We start from the raw sequence: 20,336 nt of genomic DNA, 5'->3' as shown, positions 1-20,336 counted from the left end.
GCTGAGGTCCAGCAAATTCCCTCATATTATCACCTCACAGACTCCTTCCTCAGGTACTAAATGCTGGGTGTGGGGCGTTGGAGTGGAGAGGGGTATAGGTTTCAGGCTGAATTATGAATAAGAAAGCTTAAGAACTGATGCCTTTGAATTACGGTGTTGGTAAAGAATATTGAGTATACCACTGAGTACCAGAACAAGTGTATCTATCTTTGAAGAGGTACAGCCAGAATGCTCTTTAAAAATGAGAATTATGAGACTTCACCTCATGTACTTTGGACTTATTATTAGGAGGGACCAGTCCTTGTAGAACGATATCATGCTTGCTAAAGTAGAGGGTCAGCAAAAAAGAGGAAGACACTCAACCAGATTGAGAGACATGGTGGCTGCAACAATGAGCTCAAACATCAATGACCGTGAGGATGGCACAGGACTGGGCAGTGTTTTGTTTGGTGTACAAAGGATCAGTCAAAGCTGACTTGATGACACCTTACAAGAAAAATATGCATGTGAAAGCTGGGCAATGAAAACGAAAGAGAAAAATGGATGCGCGTGAATTAAACGGTTGGCAAAGAGTATTCAATATATCATAGACTGCCAGAGAACACACAAATTAATCTTTGAAAAAGTACAACCAAAATGCTTCTTAGTAGCCAGTAATGGAGAGACTTTGTATTGCTTACTTTGGACAAGTTATCAGGAAAGACCAGTCACTAGAAAAGGGTACCACAGTTGGTAAAGCAGAGGCTCAACTAAATGAGGGAAATCCACCATAAAATGGACTGATACCATAGCCAAAAAAAGGGGCTCAAACACGATGAGCACAAAGATGGTGCAGGACTGGGCAATGTTTTGCTGTTATACATAGAGTTGCCATCGAGTCAAAATTGACTCGATGGCAACTAATAACAACAGAAGATAAAGAAGGAGCTGAGAAAGGGAGATGGGAAGGGACTTAACCTCATTTTCTTTCAAATTTGGGAATTAAAACATAGGCTAGGATCATAGCTAAGCTACATAAAAATTTAAATTGGCTCCAAGACTAAGCCCCCAAACTTTTACTACCAATTGTATATGAGAATGTGTCTTGACGTCCAAAACATCCAACTAAAATTGAACTACAGGCACATGGGCCTTTGTAATGTTGGGGATCGCTTATATAGTCCTAACCATGACACTGGACAGAAGAAGGAATCCATGTATTACAAGGTAAAGGCTGCTAGTTACAACCAACGACAATAACAACAAAGGCAAAGTATTACATTCAAATGACTTTGGACTGTAAACACACACCCCCAATTCACCAACTAGGCCCCATTTTGGGATTTAGCTCTATATCCATTTGATTTTTCTATGATATAACAACAAGACTTAAGCTGGCTCTGAGGTTAGGTCTCAACATTTCATCAGATAACATCCAGAAACTACCTAAACTGCCTCAATTTTCAAAGCTATAGTTTATCCAAGCCTGCAAGAGTAGCAATGTTTTTCCTTTGTTTTCGTTTTTATCACATTTGCGGTCTCTCTAGAAAGGGTTTGATTTTGTTTGAAGAGTGTGTTCTAGCCAAATCATTCTAACATAATTTAGGCTGTTAGTCTGCACTTTAGTTAGCAGAGCAGCCTCTCGTTTTGGTCACCCAGCATTCACGCCTTCTCTTCCTTGTAATAGCCCTTTGACTGTGCTCTGAACTGGAAGAACTCTTGTCCCACTGAGTACAGGCTGATGGACTGCTTCCTAGCTCAGGGGTAGGCACACAACCAGAGTCAAGCCAATCAAATGCTTTCTCCATGGAATATGAGTCCTGAGAAGTATGAGGAAGGCATCAAAGAGTAGAGCTGCTTTATCTTAGCAGTGGCCTGAAAATGAAGCCTGCCAGCACCAGTGACAGACTCTTGGAGTCACCCTGGCTTTTGTCCTCTCTGGTTAAATTATTTTTCTTAAACCCTGGTTGTATCTTTATAATAAATTCCTTTTTCTATTCAAGCTGGCCAGCTAGTTAACTATTCCTGGTTACCAAAGGGCCCTAACTAATATTATTCCAAGTGGTATGCACTCTTTCAGCGTGCCTTCTAAATCTTTCACGCTGCTGCTAGATTGAGTCTCCTAAAACAAAGCTTGGATCATTCATCTACGTACACATTAAGCATTCCTATTACTCATTCATCTTATTTACTGAGCTCCTATTATGTGCCAAGCATGGGGGTATGTTATCTGAAATACAAGGGTACACAAAAAAGGTAAGATCTCCACTTTCTAGTGAGGAAGCCAGATGATAATCAAGGAAGCAAAGATAATTTCAGATTGTGCTAAGTGCTATGAGGGAAATAATTAGGATGCTATGGCTGGGTGGTGATACTGCCTCGAAACCCAAGGAGAGGTTGCCATGAGTCGGGTCCGACTTGACGGCACATAACAACAACATGGCTGGGTGGAGTAACTGCAGGTTTTGAGAGGATGAGAACTAAATTAAAAGAGCCAGACTTGATCCCTGTTTAAAAACAAACAAACAAAAAATAAAAATCAATGGCTACTAGGTGAAAACGCAGTATTTTAAAAACATGGACACCAGGGACTCTCTAAAATTTGGTTTCAAACTACAGTACTTAAAAATTTTTCCCCTTATTATTCCCTTGTGATAATTTTGTATGTCTCTGAGACACAACTTGCTTCTGTCCATTCTATTACCCACTCTGGAATGTGCTAGATCTCATATAACTCCCTTCCCAGATGCCACTCATCTGAACATTAATCATCTTTCCAAGTTCCTCCAGGAAGCCTTCCTTGCCTACTTCAGTTTATAATGAGCAAACCCTTCCTTTCAATTCCTGGATTACAAAAAGTCTGCATCATTTATGTAGTATTTACTTACTGCCTAATATTGTGTGCATCTATGTCTCTCCAATAAGACTATGAGCTCCTTAAGGTCGGAGAATCTATTTATTACCTCTTGGTACGCTCCACAATGCTTCAAGTGCTATCTTGTACAACAATATATGTTGATTTCATGTGCTGATATTCCAATTAGATGCAAAGGAGCAGAATTTGTACCTTTTGTTTTCCTAAAGCAAAGCTGGTCACATCACTGCTCAGCTTTAAAATACTGTATGGATTTTTCTATTATATTCTAGATGAAATCCAAACTGCACAGATGGGAATACACGACTCTCCACATTCTGGCTGGAATTCTTCTTTCTACCCTCATCGAATAGTCCTTACCACCTACCCCACAAAGTTCTAAATTGAGTTTCTACCACCTGAATTTTCTTACCTCTTTATTAGCCAACTGTTACCAAAAGATCCAGCTCAAATGTCACCTTCTCTACAAAACTTTCATAATTTACCCCACCAGCAGTTCATCCATTTAACTACCACAATACTTCATCTTTGTGCAACAAAAGCACAACTATTTTAACTGATCTGCTTTCACATCCATCTCTCATAATGTCCCTGGTAAGCAAAAACCCCTGTGTTCTCACCTATGTACCCTTAATGCTTAGCACAAGGCCTGGCACCTATCTACTGAACAAGGGGATAAAGAGCAAACTTGAGATTCAAGACCCTGACCTGCTCATCTTTAGTTCCCCAGGGTCTATCACAGAGCATACCACATGATAGCTTTGTTTACTTTTCTCATGAAATCATAAGGTCTAATCACTACTTGCAGGAGCTCTTGTGGCATAGTGTCTAAGGCATCTGAGTGCTAACCAGAAAGCTGGTAGTTCAAACCCACCAGCCACTCCTTGGATGGAAGACTGGGCAATCTCCTTCCATAGAGATACTGCCTTGGAAATCCAAGGAATGGTTGCTATGAGTCAGAACCGACTTGATGGCAGTGATTTTTTTTTAAATCACTATTTGATGATTACTCCCAAACCTGTATTTCTTAAGACTTTTCCTTGGGACTCCAGCCTCTCTTGTACCTACTGAAGAGTTCCATCACACTATATCCTAAGTAAGTAAAAATCTACACATCCAATGTGGTACTTGCAATCCACATCTTCACCCCCTACCCCCTTATCTGCTTGCCCCACACATTCTCTATTTAGTTTGGTGTGCTGCTAACCTGGTCTCCTAAACCTGAAACCTTTTCTTCTCCTTTATATCCAACCATTATTAAATTCAATCCTAGCTCTTTTGTAGCACTACACTCTGTTCTTCCCAGCACCATGCTCTTTGAGGCCAACAAAAATTGTCCTTTCAATTATCTCCTCTTCTAGAGACCTCTCTCAGTAACTTAAACCCTCTTTAGTTATTTTTTTTTTCTGGTCAGTTTCCATGGGTAATATTCTCTATTCAGATAATACTGTAAGTTCCTTTAAAGCAGGAGTTCGATATTTTATTTTATTTCCATAGAATGAAGCACACTGTATATTCAATGAGTAGTGTTACAAAGCATAAATTAAACAAAAAGTTACTTCTAAATAAACAAATGTCCCAAATCTCTCTTTCTAGTATTAACATTTAAGGTTACTTAAATGTAAACTTAATGGTTATTAGTCATTAGAGATGGATGAAGGATCTACTTCAAGCACTAGAGGGAAAATTTTTCTAAAAATATTTTTCAATGAGAAATCTTTCTCAAATGGGTTAACCCATTTTCTTGGCTTCTTAAACAAGGTGTGCAGAGCATGATGCAAGCTCCTAATAGATGACTCAGAGTCATGATTATTAACAATCACTGGACTATGCTGTAATACAGTGATGCCTCCAGATGCTAGGAGTCAACAAAGCTGTTGGCTCTTACACTTAAAAACCTCAGGTTGCTATACTGTGCCTTGTCTGATAAAATTTCTCTCACAACTGTTTTCACTGTTAGTCAAATCCCTTTGCTTTAACTGCCTTCCAAACTACCCCCAGCTCCCAGTGTGCTGCATATGTGGTTATTCTCCAGAGCCACGCAGCTCTTGAAATTTAAACATATCATCCTCTGTAGATGGGCTACTGAACTTATTCCAGAAAATGATGTCTAAGTGATAAGAAAACCCACTAGAAGATCATGAAGGACTCCAGCACAAGTCTTTCGACCCACTAGAAGATCATGAGGGACTCCAGCCAAGTCTTTCGGTGAGAGTCTGTGTAACAGGTGCGACGGGCCATGTCTTGATCCCTTCCTTTCCCCAGTGCCTCCAGTCAGATTCCCGATGGGCGCTTTCTCAGAAAGCATTCACAGCTGAGCAGGAAGCTTTTGGCCCGCGGAGGGTGCTGTGCTCTACAGTAAGCGGTGAAAATCAAAGAAACAAGTTCTTAAGGGGTTCTAGGCAGAAATAAATGTACTTCGATGTCCAGAAGCCCTGCTGAAGGGCATGGGGCAGGAAAAAAAAAGTCAACTTGGGCACTGGCCTGTCATGCCGGTACCGGCCTCCCGCCGCCAGATCTAGGAGACCTCTAAGAGAACAAGGTGGGCCGAAAAGGAGCACCCAGCCGGCCAAGGGGGTGGGGACAGCACCACAGGCCACTGCAACTGGCTTCCGTGCCCTCACTCGCGCGTACTTTGCGTCCGGGGCTGGTATTGGAGGACCTCCCTACCAGCCCCAAAGGAGAGCACGCGCCCTTCATGGGACCGCCGTTTCAACCACAACCTGCTCGCGAAGAGTATTGGAGGCCAGTGAGGGAATAGAGCGTGCGCAGTAGCGTGGGCGAGGCCAAGTATGGGTATGGAGCATGCGTAGTGTGAAAGCACAATCGGCTACGTGGGAGCTCAGGGCATGCTCGGTTAGTGCCAAGCACTGGCGCACGCGCAGAAGTGCCCAGACACCGCAGCCCGCTAGTGGAGAGAAAAAAAGAGGAGAGAAATCACCTCAGAGTTACGTCAGGAAAGGCCTCGTTTTGCGGGGAGGCTGTAGCCTACTACGGGGCCCCGCAGTTCAAACAGAGCGAGGGGCATGGCAGTTACTCACCGATCCCAGCCCCGAGGCAGACGCAGGGTCCCCTTCCGCTCACACTCGGCTCGCGCGCGCCGCAGCCGCCGCTGCCGCTGTGATTCCATCCATCTTGAATTTGACGTCATCCCACACCAGGGATGAGGTCATCGCAGGCAGCGCTCGTCACGTGCGCAGCTCTATGATTGGCCGCCCGGCGCCGCGGGGCGGGGGCGCGTTCCGCAAAGGGAGGCGGGAGATGCTGGGGGTCGGGATGAAGGCGGGCCTGATGGGAACCGTGCACCTAACAGTGCACCCGGGCGGTCGTCACCGCCGCCGCTGTGTCATCCTGCTGCCCGTGTACGGAGGCAGGCGTCCTCGGACCCCTTCCCCTTGCTGTGTCCAAGCGGGCCTAACGGTTAGTGGGCGGCGGGGAGGGGTCGCCGCCCTTTTTGGCCGAAGCCCATTTCGTTGAGGAGAGACCCCGCCGCCGTGTGGAGGCAGACGCTCTTGTCCGCAAGTCGGATGTGCCGTTTGGTGGAGACCGGAGTGGCTTTCTATAGTGATTGCCGTTGTCATTTTACTAATGTTATGTCTTCCTTCGATGCGGTGGCGGCAGCACCGCCAGTTCTGAGTTTACAGAGTCTGCGGTTGCGTGCACCAGGGCGAGCAGGCGTCGTAGGACCCCTGGAAGGATGACTCATTCCCTTGGAAAACACGACGGAATGCCCTGAGCTGCAGAACCTGGAAGTCCGGGAGCACCTTGCGTTTCATAACTGTGGTCGCGAGTCAACCGGCAGAGCCCAGGTGGCCTGCAGTCCATGGTTCTCCGACGACTTTTCTTCAAGTGTCTCCTCCAGTGTGGGGACTTCGTGGAAAGTCTTGTGGGGGAAGGACGCAGGGTCTGAAGTTTGCCGACAGTCGTCTCGAGACTTTTCATTGCCTTCCTCCTAAAATGAACTGATTACTAAGGACTTCTAGATAGTGCGTTAGAGCAAACTATGCAAGGTTCATTCTGCTTGAGCAGAGTTGAATGTTGCTGCTGTGATTATCAACTCCATGTGACATCTACTTATAAACTACATTTTCACAGACAAACGCCTTTTAAAAATAGGGGTTGAGTTAAATAATCGGTGTACAGTTATTTCCCATAATACAAATTCTCATTTGATGTCTTTCAACGTTTTTGTATAGTTTGGTTGTATAAGTGTTACAACTCTTACGTTGGTTAGACACTTCACTTTTGTCTAGAACAGAAAGGTAACCAAAAAAAAATGCCAAACTGCTAAACGCCAAAAGTAAAAAAGGATTCTCTGTCTTATACATGCCAAATACGCCATTGTCTTCCTGTCCATTCCAAATCGTGGCGAGCCCATGTCTTACAGAGTAGAACTGCTTCATAAGGTTTTCTTGGTTCGGTTAAGATTACAACCAACAAAACCCTATGGAGCAGTTCTGCACTGTAACACATGATGTTGCCATGAGTTGGAATAGCGACTAACACAACGACAAACATAATGAAAGCAGATCACCAGAACTTTCTGGATACACCTGGGAATTCCAACCTTTAGATAGTAGTCTACTGAAAACCGTTTGTGCCACCTAGAGACCTGATGATTCTAGAACAAGCTTGTTGTTGTTGTTGTTAAGTGCCGTCGAGTCGTTTCCGACTTAGGGATTGTAAATTGACATTATTTAATATTTTTCAAATGTTTGTTAATTTTCAATTGAAGTTTAAATTCTGAAAGTTGAATTTATACACCTGACCCTAGGTAAAATATATGTTTGAGGAGTATGTGGAAGAAATAATGTAGTATAGCTTGGTAGAAAGGAAAACTTTTATTCCAAAACTTACAGCTTTATTATCAATTGTTTTAGTGTTACTAATTTTAAGGAGATTGTTAATGTTAAATGAAGAAATCTCACCCTAAATTTTCCTCCTAATCTATTGAAAAACTTATAAGAGTGTTTGTTTTGATCTGAATGGTGGTAAAGCAAAAAGTGGCTTTATGCTTAGAAGGAAACAGTGACTGAAAGTCTTTCAAAGGTTGTAGAGTATTAGGATCCCTTGTGATCAGGCTGCAGTCCTCGGGTGAAGCAAATGGTTAATGTTCTTGTCTGCAAACAGAAAGGTTGGAGGTCTGCATCCATCCAGATGTGTCTCGGAAGAGAGGCCTGGTGATCTAGTGCTGACAAATCAGCCACTATGGAGTACAGTTCTACTCTGGCACCCCGGGGGGTTGCCATGAGTCAGGGTCAAGCTGAGTGAGCATATGTCGTTATCCCCATTTTACAGTGAAAAATAGTGAGAAAACCACTTTTATGCTGAGTTGCAAGTGCCAGAGCTAGGAACTAGGTTTTCTCATTCTGTTTACTATTACCAGTACCAGTTATTGTCATTTCTGACTTATGGTGACCCCTGGTGTGTCAGAATAGAACTGTGCTGCATAAGGCTTTCAAGACTGTGACCTTATGAAAGTAGATCACCTGGCCTTTCCTTTGAGGTGCCTCTGGGTAGACTTGAATCTCCAACCTATCAGTTAGTCAGCCGAGCCTGTTAACCATTTGCATTACCCAGGGACTCCCTGTTTACTGTACCGTATGCCCTAAGCAATCTTCAACTGTATACCTTTCTAGCTACCTAGCTTATATATATATTTTTTTAAGCTTCCTTAAGAAGATACACATTGGATGTATGTACTTTAAGGTCAGTGATCAGGTTTTTTGCCCCTACCAGTTAACTGAAATTAACTAACCTACCTGCCAAGTCCAGCAGAAACCTTTCCATCATTATTTCATCTCTGTTTTTAACACTTTATCAATGCCTTTTTGAAACTTAGTTGCTTCAGTGACCCTGGATTCTCTTGCCTCATCTCCGACTGCTTACTCTCAGCCTCCTGTCTTGACTCTACTGCCCTTGCCCATCCTTTCACTGTGGGATTTCCCCAGGCTTCTGACCTTGATTTTTGTTTTTCTTGTTACTCTCTCCCTATGGAATCTCATCATCTCTGGGACATAAGCTCAGTTGCCTGAGCTGGGAACCTGGGCACTACCCCCAGCTTCTCCTTCTGTTGTCAGTAATCACCAAATTCCTGTGCATGCTACCTCCTACATGTTTATCTGTTAATGTAACCTCTTTTCACATAAACAGCTTCCTAACTGCTCTCTGGCATCCTGGTTTTTCCTTTTAATTTACACTCCCATTGCAGCCATAGTGATCTTTTAAAAAAGTGAACTGTATCATGTGACTCTCTTGCTTAACTTTCCAGTGGTCACCATTGCTAGTATGATGAAGTGCAAACTGCTTAATGTACTCTTACAAGAACCTTATAACCTGGCTTGCTTCTAACTCCTTATCTCCCCCTCCCCCCACACAGACACACATGCTCTCTCTATATAAGTCATACTCTTTGGCTTGCTTGTGGGCCTTCACATGTGTTGTCTCTTCTGCCTGAGCTATGACTCCTCTGTACCATGACATGCCCTGTTTTCCCTTGATAATTTCATTTTTCTGGTTTTTCCTCCAGAATCCCCTTTCCTACACTCTCCCTCCCTGCTCCCCTAACTGTCACCTCCCACCCTTATTCTGGGTTTGCTGCCCCACTTCTATGCTCCTATAGCACCCTGTGTTGCATTTGTTAATACCACTTGTGTATACCATTGGCCTGTCGGTACTCTCACATCTCCCACAACAGGCTTATTCACCTCTGCCTGCCCAGTGCCTGACACAATGCCTGGCCTATAGCAGGAGCTCAACATATTTTTGTTGCTATCCATACATGCATCCCCAACAGGATCTGTAGCTCCATCTACTCACATATTTATTTATGCAAAATTCATATTAGTTATATTGCCAACTTCCTACATAGACATCATCTGGATATCCCACAATTATGTACTCAACAAGCTCATAGCTTAGCTTCCTATCTGCTTTCTATCTTACCTTAAACCTGTTCTTCCTTTGCTACTTAATTAATGGTTCTGACTTCTGTCCTGGTACCCACACCAGAAACCTGATTATTATTTTAGATTCTCTCTTAGTTTCTGCATTCAGCTGGTCACTAAGTCCTATCAGTTGGCCTCTTAGATGTCACTGAAATCTGTCCTTAATACCTCTGCTTCGCTGCTTCTGGCTTCCAGCATCTCTGGCTAATTGGTGTAGCCATCCAATCAAGTTCCTGCCTCAATTTTGCTTTCTTCCCGTCCCCACCCAATCCAATTAATTTTTGCATCAATTTATCTTTCTAAAAAGCAATCTGGTTAAATTGCTCTGCTGCTGAAAACCCTTCAATGACTTTCAGTCACTTATGTCTCAGTGCTGAGCCAGCCTACAAAGTGGGCTCAGAGTGGCCTCATCTCTGCCTTCCTCATGGCCTCTGCTCTCCTACCTTTACCATCTCTGGGCATGCACAGTTCGAACAGGCTCTTCCCTGCATGCGCTTTTTCTGTTCTGATTTCTCTTTCAAGAATCAGACCAAGGCCTCTTCCCTCTGTGCTTCAGTAGTTCCACTGTAATATCTATTACTACCTGCTTGCCAGCCAGTTTTTCTGCTAGTTTATGCCCTCTTTTGATGCAGAGACCATGCATTTTAACCTATCTATTCCCAGAACTTTGAGCTTGTTGCTAGGACTATGCCCAGGGCCATCTGCTGTTCTAGGATTATAGGGCACAGCTAAGGGGAGGAAGTTGTGCTCTTCCAGAGACCCTCCCATGGGAGGGCCTGAAGCTGGAATGGTCATGCCTGGGCTTTGTTCTCTTGGTGCTTAGAGCTCCCTGGGCCAGGAATGAAGAAGCTGAGTTCCAGAAGCAATCAGTAACTGTTGCCCACAGTGGCCACAAATCAAGGCTGTGCAGCTTGGCCCTCATATAGGGTGTCAGGCTGATGACTCCTGGACAGGCGTGAGGGAGCTGACGATAGCTGTTCTGGATTTAAAGACAGAGACGTCAGACTTCAGGACAAGTGATGAGCTCACCAAAGGGCATTAATCTACGAGGCCTTTTTCAATCATCAGCTTGTACTGTGTCTATAAAGGAGAAATGGTATTGTTTCTTTACCTCAACATTTCAAAATAGCTGGGAATATTTGTTCAATTTGGACATCGTGTTGACTAAATTTAGCTGATCCTAAACTTATTTTAAAAAGAACAGAGATGTAGCTGCTTTAATTCCTCACCCCACCCCACCCCACCTTGGGGCCTTTAGAGTTTTACCCCTTTTATTAAGACTTAGCCTTGCTGACCTTCATCCAGGATATGAATCATTTTATTGAAAAAAGAAATATGAATGTGCATTTAAATTTGATTTTTAAAGTGCTTATTGTACTTTAGGGAGCTCTGGTAGCACAGTGCCTGAAGCATTTGACTGCTAACCAGAAGGCTGGCAGTTCAAACCCACTGGCCACTCCTTGGAAAGAAGATGGGGCAATCTTCCGTAGTGATGCTCCCTCAGAAACCCAAGGAGGGGTCACTATGAATCAAAATTGACTTGACAGCATATTCAACAACAACAACAACATTGTACTTTAATCATCTCCAAGATGCATTTTCTTATATGACATGGTTTAAGTTATAAATTTGACACATTTAAGCATCTTAATAAATATTTTAACATTTGTTAAAACATTGGTTTATAACTAGACTTCATGAAACATTACGGAACTTATCCTTGAAGTTTACTTACAAAGCATTCATAAAAACTGGGTCAAATGATTTAATCTGTTTTCTCCATTAGAGGCAGCCACCCCCCCCCCAACTCAGCCCCCAATTTAAATGTGACTCAATTGATTTGTTACCTGTCTGGTTCTCTGATATCTGTGAAATTACTACTAAAAGTAGATTTCCTGTTCCTTTTATGCTTTATATCTTTCTAAGGTAGGGAAATTACTTTTAATGGCCCAACACTTTGAAAATTGTTAGGTGATGACCAATGACCAAGGACCACAATGATGTCACCTGAGGTTTTACAAAGTCTGAATGTTTATTTTGCATACGGTTGACTCTAATGCATCTAGATTTTTCAAATAATGGTAGGAAATATTGCCAAGAATTCTGACTTAAAAATTCAACTAAATTAAAAAAATGAGATAATTGGAATAGGCAGCTAAGGGTGAAAAATGTCTGGGTATCACTACAAAATCTGATTGCCTTTTTATATTTTGTTCCCCTGTGGCAATCAATGCCCTGAAGGGATTATTTTATTTTATCATGATGATATGGTTACCAAGAAATGTTGTTAGTTGCTGGGGAGTTGATTCTGACTCATGGCAATCCCATATATGCAGGGTAAAACTGTTCCATAGAATTTTCAAGACTGATCTTCTAGAAGCAGATCACGAGGCCTCTGGTGGGTTCGAAAGTAGTCAAGAGCTTAACTGTTTGTACCACCTAGGGACTCACTAAGATAATACTGCCTCTGTGTTATCAGCAGTGTCATAATTCTAAAATTAAGCCCTGTGTTCTTTCTCCTGGTGCTTAAAGTTAGCTCATCTGAATCTTGAATTAAAATGAAAAACCTTTCCCAGTGCTGCAGAAGGGGGCTATCACTACGTTTACTGTCTTTTAATGACTGCCCTATCCTGGGCTCATGAACCAAAAAGAAATTTTAAAAAAAGTCTAAATGGCAACCAAGACAACTTTTGTTACAGTAAAAAAAAAAAAAAAAAACAATTGTTTTAGCAAGTATAAACTAATTTTCAGAATAGCATTGCTCGGATAATGTTTCACATGTGACCAAATATGCACAAATATGTAAAAAGACAGTAAATGAGCAAAAATTATACCAATGATTTATCACCAAATATAAGAAACAATATCACAGAGCAATGATGAGCTATTATTAAAAAATTAATTAAGACTAAAAGACCTTCAAGTCTGGGGATTTGTATTAATCATACAATAAATGAAGAAGCTTCAAGTGGTGAGTGAGAAACTATGGTTTCACTCTGAAATTAAGAAAGTACCATTAGTGACAGTGAATGAAAAGCATGAGCATGTAGCTATAGTAATTATGAAAGATGTGGCTAATCTGGCTGAGACATAGCCACAGAAATATATATGGTGTTTGTTTTTTGTTTTATTTTTATAAGGATGTTCATTAAGTAGAGTATGTCATGTTGAGAGCATGGTGTTGGACTTACAACCAGCTAACCTTGAGCAAATCACATAATCTCTTCAATCTTCAGTTTCCTCCATAAAATAGGCACATTAATAGTATCTACCTCATCAGGTTGTCTTTGGGGATGTTGTTGTTAGGTGCCGTCAAGTTGTCTCTGACTCATAATGACCCCTATACACAGCAGAACAAAACACTGCCTAGTCCTGTGCCAGTCTCACTATCCTTGCTATGCCTGAGCCCATCGTTGCAGGCACTGTGTCAGTCCATCTCATTGAGGGCCTTCCCCTTCTTAGTTGACCCTCCACTTTACCAAGCATCATATCCTTCTCCAGGGAATGGTTCCTTCTGACAACATGACCAAAGTAGGTGAGATAAAGTCTGGTCATTCTTGCTTCCAAGGAGCATTCTGGCTGCACTTCCTCCAGGACAGATTTGTTAGCTCTTTTAGCAGACCATGGTACTCTTAGCATTCTTCTCCAACACCACAACTCAAAAGCATCAACTCTTCTTTGGTCTTCATTATTCATTGTCCATCTGTCACATGCATAAGAGGTGATTGAAAATACCATGGCTTGGGTTAGGTGCACCTTAGTCTTCAAGGAAATATGTTTGCTTTTCATCGCTTGAAAGAGGTCTATTGCAGAAGATTTGTCCAATGTAATGCTCTGGGGATAAAATGAGATAATAATGACACAGTTCTTAGCATATACCATATACTAAGTATATATAATAATGTTGTTATTTCTAATGTTTACTTAAAGAACTACATTTAAACAGAAAACCATCCAGAGAAAAATAGTCAGATCTTGAGTAAGTACACCCTCAAGATAGATGTAGTCCACAATTTAATATGTGGTAGGAGTGAGTAAAAAATTTGTATGGGGTGAAATTGAATTGGCATATAAGCAGTCTGGAAAGATGCTGACTCTACTATTAGAAGATGATGCTACAGATTAACAAAAGAGGCCATGAGTTAAAGATAGAATTTTTCATGTGATATGACTTATGTGATGATAAATTGATAGACATAATTTGATCATAAAATTATATTTCACATTTGAAAATAATTATGACAATATAAAAGCCAAGGAAGGTGAAAAATGATGCTTACAGGAAAATTCAGAGAAATCTGTATTAGTTTAAAAAATCCACGGTAGTTTAAAAGTAGGACTTTAGGAAAGGTTACTAATTAAAGAAGTCTTCAATTCTGGTCAAGTGAGGAACCTTCAAAATGTGTCTGAGCAAAGTTATAGCAATGACACCTGTTGGAGGATCTGACCTGGAGGCTACCAAAACAGTCAGAGAATCAGGGAGAGTGGGGCTGCTTTGACTTACAAATCTGGGAGTTAAGACACTCATGGGAGCTCTGGTAGCATAGTGGCTAAGACACTTGCCTGCTAACCAGACGGCTGGCGGTTCAAACCCACCAGCCACTCCTCGGAAGGAAGGTTGGGCAATCCTACTTCCGTAGTGATACTGCCTCGGAAACCCAAGGAGGGGTCGCTATGAGTCGGGGCCGACTCGACGGCACATAACAACAACAACAAGCAGCCTGTAAAATGAATGCAATCAGCAGTAATGAAACTAAACACACTTTAATGCATTAGTTACCAAGTTATCTCTGATAATCATTCACCTAACACCTCAAAATTATTTTTGGTAGTGAAAATCATTGCTGAATTACAGGAAGAATACAAAAATTGATCATATAGTTGTAATGATGGGTTAAAAAAATGTCGATTTCCTGGTAATCATAAAATTCTGAATTGCTTTTCAGAATTTTGCAATACATACATTAATGACTCAAAACAATTTTACACAGAAAAACTAAAACTCTGTAGAAAGATTTTACAGTTCATAAACTGTCCTTATGAGAGGTGGTTATTGTCCTTACAGTTATCCTTTATTTAGGGCACATGATGTGTGAGCATAGCGATTGTCTTATCTCCAAACAGATGATCTGGCAAGCTCTAGCCCATCTTTCAAAGACTATGCTCAGGTGTTGCCTGCTTTGAGTTGCCTTCTCTGATCCTCCCAACCATAGTACTGCTAGTATGAATAATTTTATGTGTTATTTTGGCTAGGTTATGCTTCTACCACTCGTCTGTCAGTTTGTCGTACTATGCTGGTCTGCATGTTGCTATGATGCTGGAAAATATGGCACCAGTATTTCACATACCAGCAGGGTCTTTCATGGTGGGTGGTTTTCATCAGAGTTTCTAGACTGAGACAGACTAGGGAGAAGGTAGTGTAGTGCCTTAAGGCACTTGACTGCTAGCCAGAAGGCTGGCGGTTCAAACCCACCAGCCACTTCCTTCTGAGGAAGGAAGGTTGGGCAATCTACTTCTGTAGTGATAATGCCTCAGAAACCTAAGAAGGGGTTGCCCTGAGAAGGAGGGGTCACTCTGAGTGGTCCCACTGGATGGCACATAACAACAACAACAGGGAGAAGAAAGAGATGGTCCACTTCTGAAGAAAATTAGCAACTGAAAGCCTTATGAATAATAAAAGCAGGCTTCCCGGTGGTTTGGGCAAACATTAATCTAGTTGCTGTTCCTTAATGTAATGTAATACAATTAAATGTAATGTAATCACTTTCCATAATGTAATCTGATGTAACCTAATCAATTAGTTGAAAAAAGGAGTATCCTTGCAGTGTGTTCTGCCTCAGACTATAAATAGATATTTTGGCAGAACTCTCTTTCACTCTATACTATTCATTATGAATCTTGGAACCCAAGTCTGCTGGAGTCTTTAGCTTGTCACCTGATTTTGGCCTTGCTAGCCCTCACAATCAGTTGAGTCCATTTTTTTTGTAATAAATTTATTCATTATCTCTCAGGTAGGTAGGTAGCTAGCTAGATGTCGCTATTATCTAGATGTCGTTTTATCTAGCGAACTTTGACTAAGACAGGGGCCTTTGTGTGGTTGTCTCATGTTTGATGGCTTCTTGTACTCAGGTTTCATCCTGCCCAGTGTATTATTTTCTTCAATGCATGTACTAGTGCTTGGTGCGTTATTGCTTATTTGTTTACTGCTAGTTATCTCACCAAAATTTAAGTTCCATGTCATATCCCTGGCACATATGATAGTGCCTGCGATGTAATAGATACTCAATGAATACTTATTGTGTGAGTGGGAAAAGGGAGTGGAGTTCTTGATATAAGGAGTGGCATGTGCAAAGACAAGGGAACTAAGGCAACACTCCAGAACTGGAGGTTTCGAGGACACAGCAGAAGATCAAAAACAAGGAGTGAAGCTGGACCCGTGGGGATCTCTGTATACATGTGTCCAGGCCTGGACTTCACTTGGGTGACAAGGACAGTGTGAGGTTTGAAGATCAGAAGAGATATATTCAGCTTTACATGTGGGTATCCTGTGGAGGATAAAAGAAGAAGGAAGAGATTAGAAGATCTGCAATATTTGCAATGGGAAGTGAAAAAAATCTTAAATAAGAAAGCAGAAATGGCAACAGACACAGATTTCTAAGATTCTACAAGAGCTGTGACTCATTCATTTGGAGGTTGGGAAGAAGGGAGGCACTTGGACACCTCCCAGTTTCAGGCTTGGGAACTGAACTCCAAGGCAGCTATTTCCTCAACCTCTACTTTCCTTTTTTCATGCTCTTGTCCAGACTACTAGCCCCACTTAGGATGTCCTCATATCCTACCATTGCTGCATGTTGAAACTGCCCTGGCCCACAAATCAATCCTAAATTAACACTTCTGAATTGATTTGGCATATTCCATCCAATAAATATCTTGTGTTTAAGATGGGAAGGATTTGATTATATTACACATGAACTAAGAAAGGGTAATTCACTTGGTTGCCATACTCTCCAGACCCATCATTGAGGCACAAAGGACACCATAGTCTTGGTGGGTAGCTTTCTAGAGCATGTGAATGGTGAAGTCAGTTCTTCATGGGAAATTAGCTTTAAATAGGGAGGTTATGGGAGTGAATATATGAAATTGCATCCATTCTAGGAATTGGGAAAGTGTGGTGAAAGGAGGTTTCCACCTGTCTTTATGAAGAAATACACAATGCCTGCTGATAGCCTTGAGTTTGGGGTAAGGTGTGGTTTGGGCACAAGAGCACCAAGCCAGGTCATGCAAAAAGGGGTATAGAAGGGCTGGGCCAAGTGACCAGATGACTGTAGTATTCAAGGCCCATGGCTATGGAGGGGAAGTGGACAAAGAAAGCAGGAGATGGTATCTGAATCAATGAGATTCAGACCTGGCTCATCAAGCAGGATTCACAGGGCTGGAGGAGGTCCTTTGGGTCATCAGTCAGTGGGAGACAAGGAACCCAAGGAGAGTGTAAGATGAAGCCCTAAACTGCTATTTTCTGTAGGGTTGATGTTAGTGACATTGTGCAGTGGAGGACAGGTGATGTCACAATAGTTGCCACCAGGGTTTGGCTGAGTGGGGAAGGGGTGTGCTGTTGCCAGGCAGCACCATCAACATAAGTTGGGTTTCCACAGGTGGACAGTCACATCCTTGAGCTGTGGGATCCCAAAGCCACATGGCACAGCCGTAGTTTGGGTCTAAGGTCAGCAGTTCAACTTTCAGTGGGTTCACAAGGACTTGAGAATGCTCTGGGTTTAACAGAAGGTGATCTCCAGAGACTCCCTAGGTTCAGAGGTTGTGTGGAAGCAGCTGGGAAGAGGGAATCTGGTCAGATCCTGTGGAAGTAGTAGTCCTGGAACAGAGCTAAAAGAGAAAGATGGCATTTCAATAAGGGAGTTAGGTGTGTCCTATCATCTATCCCAGCCTAACAAGGCAGACTAGGCTGGGGCTGGTCCACTCAGTCTCCTTCCCAGCAAAACCCCATGGGTAGGCCAAATTAACACAAGATAGAACTACTTGGGGCTCAGGTAACTTGCACATCTTCCCTTTCCTTGACTTCTTTCTACCTGAAATGAGGATGTTCTTCAGCAGTATCTGCTTAGTCTCACACTTACTCATCCTTCAAGACTCAGCTAGGGTGTTACCTCCTCTAGGGAGCCTTCCAGGGCCTCCAGAGACAGAATTAAGTAGTTTTTACTTTGGTGATCCATTGAGATACATGCACATTTCTGGCATGGCACTTATCACTCTTGCAATTACAGGGCTTAGCTTACCTAACTATCTTAAACTTTTCTTCCTGTGTGCACCCCAGAGTTTAGCATATAGAGGTGCTTCAGGCTAGTTGAGTAGGTATGAGAGGAAGACAGAGAAGTTGTTGTGGGAAATGAGGATGGAGATAAAGATGGGGGCCTCATGGAAGACATACTTGAAGTGAAGTGGAATGAGACAAAGTTTGAATTTGTTTTGGGTGATAGCCTTAAGTTACCAATTGGTTTGGGCTGGAGTTTGTAGGGTTGTGGGGGTGACTGGTTGAAAACTCAGAGATGTAGAATCTAATGTTAGTCTGGCCACATGCACAGGACATCTGAGGGCAGGCACAGAAGAATGCTATTGAGGCCTGAACTAAGGTCTGCTTCCTGTAGCTCTTCTGCTGCTGGCAACCCTGAGGGCATGTTTGAACCCTGTTGTAGGATGAATTGTGTGCCCCCAAAAGATATATTCAAGTCCTAATCCCCAGTACCACTAAACTGTCAGTTTTTCATACTATGGTGGCTTGTCTGTTGCTGTGAGGCTGGAGGCTATGCCACTGGTATTTCAAATACCAGCAGGGTCACCCATGGTGGACAGGTTTCAGTGGAGCTTCCAGACTAAGACAGACTTGGAAGAAGGAGGGAGCCATCCACTTCTCAAAGAATTGGACTGTGAAAACCTTATGAACAGCAGTGAAACACTATCTGATATATTACTGGAAAACTTAATGAATAGGCCTGAAACATTATCCAATATAGTGCCAGAAGATGAGCCCTTCAGGTCGGAAGGCACTCAAATTATGACTGGGAAGAGCTGCCTACTCAGAGTAGAGTTGAGCTTAATGATGTGGATGGAGGAAAGCTTTCGGGACCTCCATTTGCTGATGTGGCACTACTCAAAATGAGAAGAAACAGCTACAAACATCCATTAATAATCAGAACATGGAATGTATGAAGTATGAATCTAGAAAAATTGGAAGTTGTCAAAAATGAAATGGAACACATAAAGATCAATATCAGTGAGCTGAAATGGACTGGTTTGGGCCCTTTTGAATCAGACAACCATATCATCTACTATGCTGGGAATGACAAATTGAAGAGGAATGGCGTGGCATTCATCATCACAAGGAATGTTTCAAGATCTGTCCTGAAGTACAATGCTGTCAGTGAGTGATAGGATAATATCCATATGCCTAAAAGGAAGATCAGGTAACATGGCTATTATTCAAATTCACACACCAACCACCAATGCCAAAGATGAGAAAATTGAAGATTTTTACCAACTTCTGCAGTCTGAAATTGACCAAACATAAAATCAAGTGGTGTTGATTATCACTGGTTATTGGAATGCAAAAGTTGGAAACAAAGAAGAATCACCAGTAGTTGGAAAATATGGCCTTGGTGTTAGAAATAATGCTGGAGATCTCATGATAGAATTTTGAAAGATCAATGACTTATTCATTGCAAATACCTTCTCATTATTATTTTAAATGCATTTTATTGAAATATAATTTATGTGCAGTGGAATACACAAAATTAAAGTGACATGGATCAATGTATTTTTTTTTGTAGTGTTCCCTCCCCTCCCCTCCTACCCTTGGCAACCAACAAAAAAAGTTTCCCTCCATATACAAACCTTTCCTTGACCCTCCACAACAATGAACTAATACTATATTTGTCCTTTTGTGATTGACTTATTTCACTCAGCATAATGTCCTCCAAGTTCATCCATGTTATGTGGTGTTTTGCAGACTCTACATTACTCTTTAGTGCTGTATAGCATTCCATTATGTGTATGTACTGTAGTTTGGTCATCCATTCTTGCACTATAAATTAGAGATAAGTCCCTTGCCAGATATGTAATTATCGACAAATACGAATTTGTTGCTGTCATTTTTGTTTGTGCTTTTTCGTGGTGTCCATTTCTTTGTTCCATATAATTTTCTATGCTGAGCTCATTTTGTTTATGAATTGTGTTATCACTTCCTTCATTGCTATTGTTTAGTATTTGCTGATTATTTATGATAGTCCTCTTTTTTGACATGAAGGTTTATCATTTTTCTTTGAGGTTACCCTGTGATTTATAGTTTCCTTCCCAAGCTTAGAACAGTCCATGCTATCTTGTAGTTGTCTTAACTTTTTACTATCTAGAAGTTCTGCAGTGACACAGTTTTTTCCCTCTTTTTGGTTTGTAGTTGTCCTCATTTGTCAATTGATGTCTCTGGTTCCCTGTTTACAATCTTGTAGGCTTATTTACTTTGGATCTTT

Source organism: Orycteropus afer, unplaced genomic scaffold, assembly GCF_000298275.1.
Source record: "Orycteropus afer afer isolate SDZICR_OR568_19922 unplaced genomic scaffold, OryAfe1.0 scaffold00179, whole genome shotgun sequence".
NCBI classification, from domain to species: Eukaryota; Metazoa; Chordata; class Mammalia; order Tubulidentata; family Orycteropodidae; genus Orycteropus; species Orycteropus afer.
The sequence above is the reverse complement of the archived record's forward strand: the minus strand, read 5'-3'. Positions refer to the sequence as shown.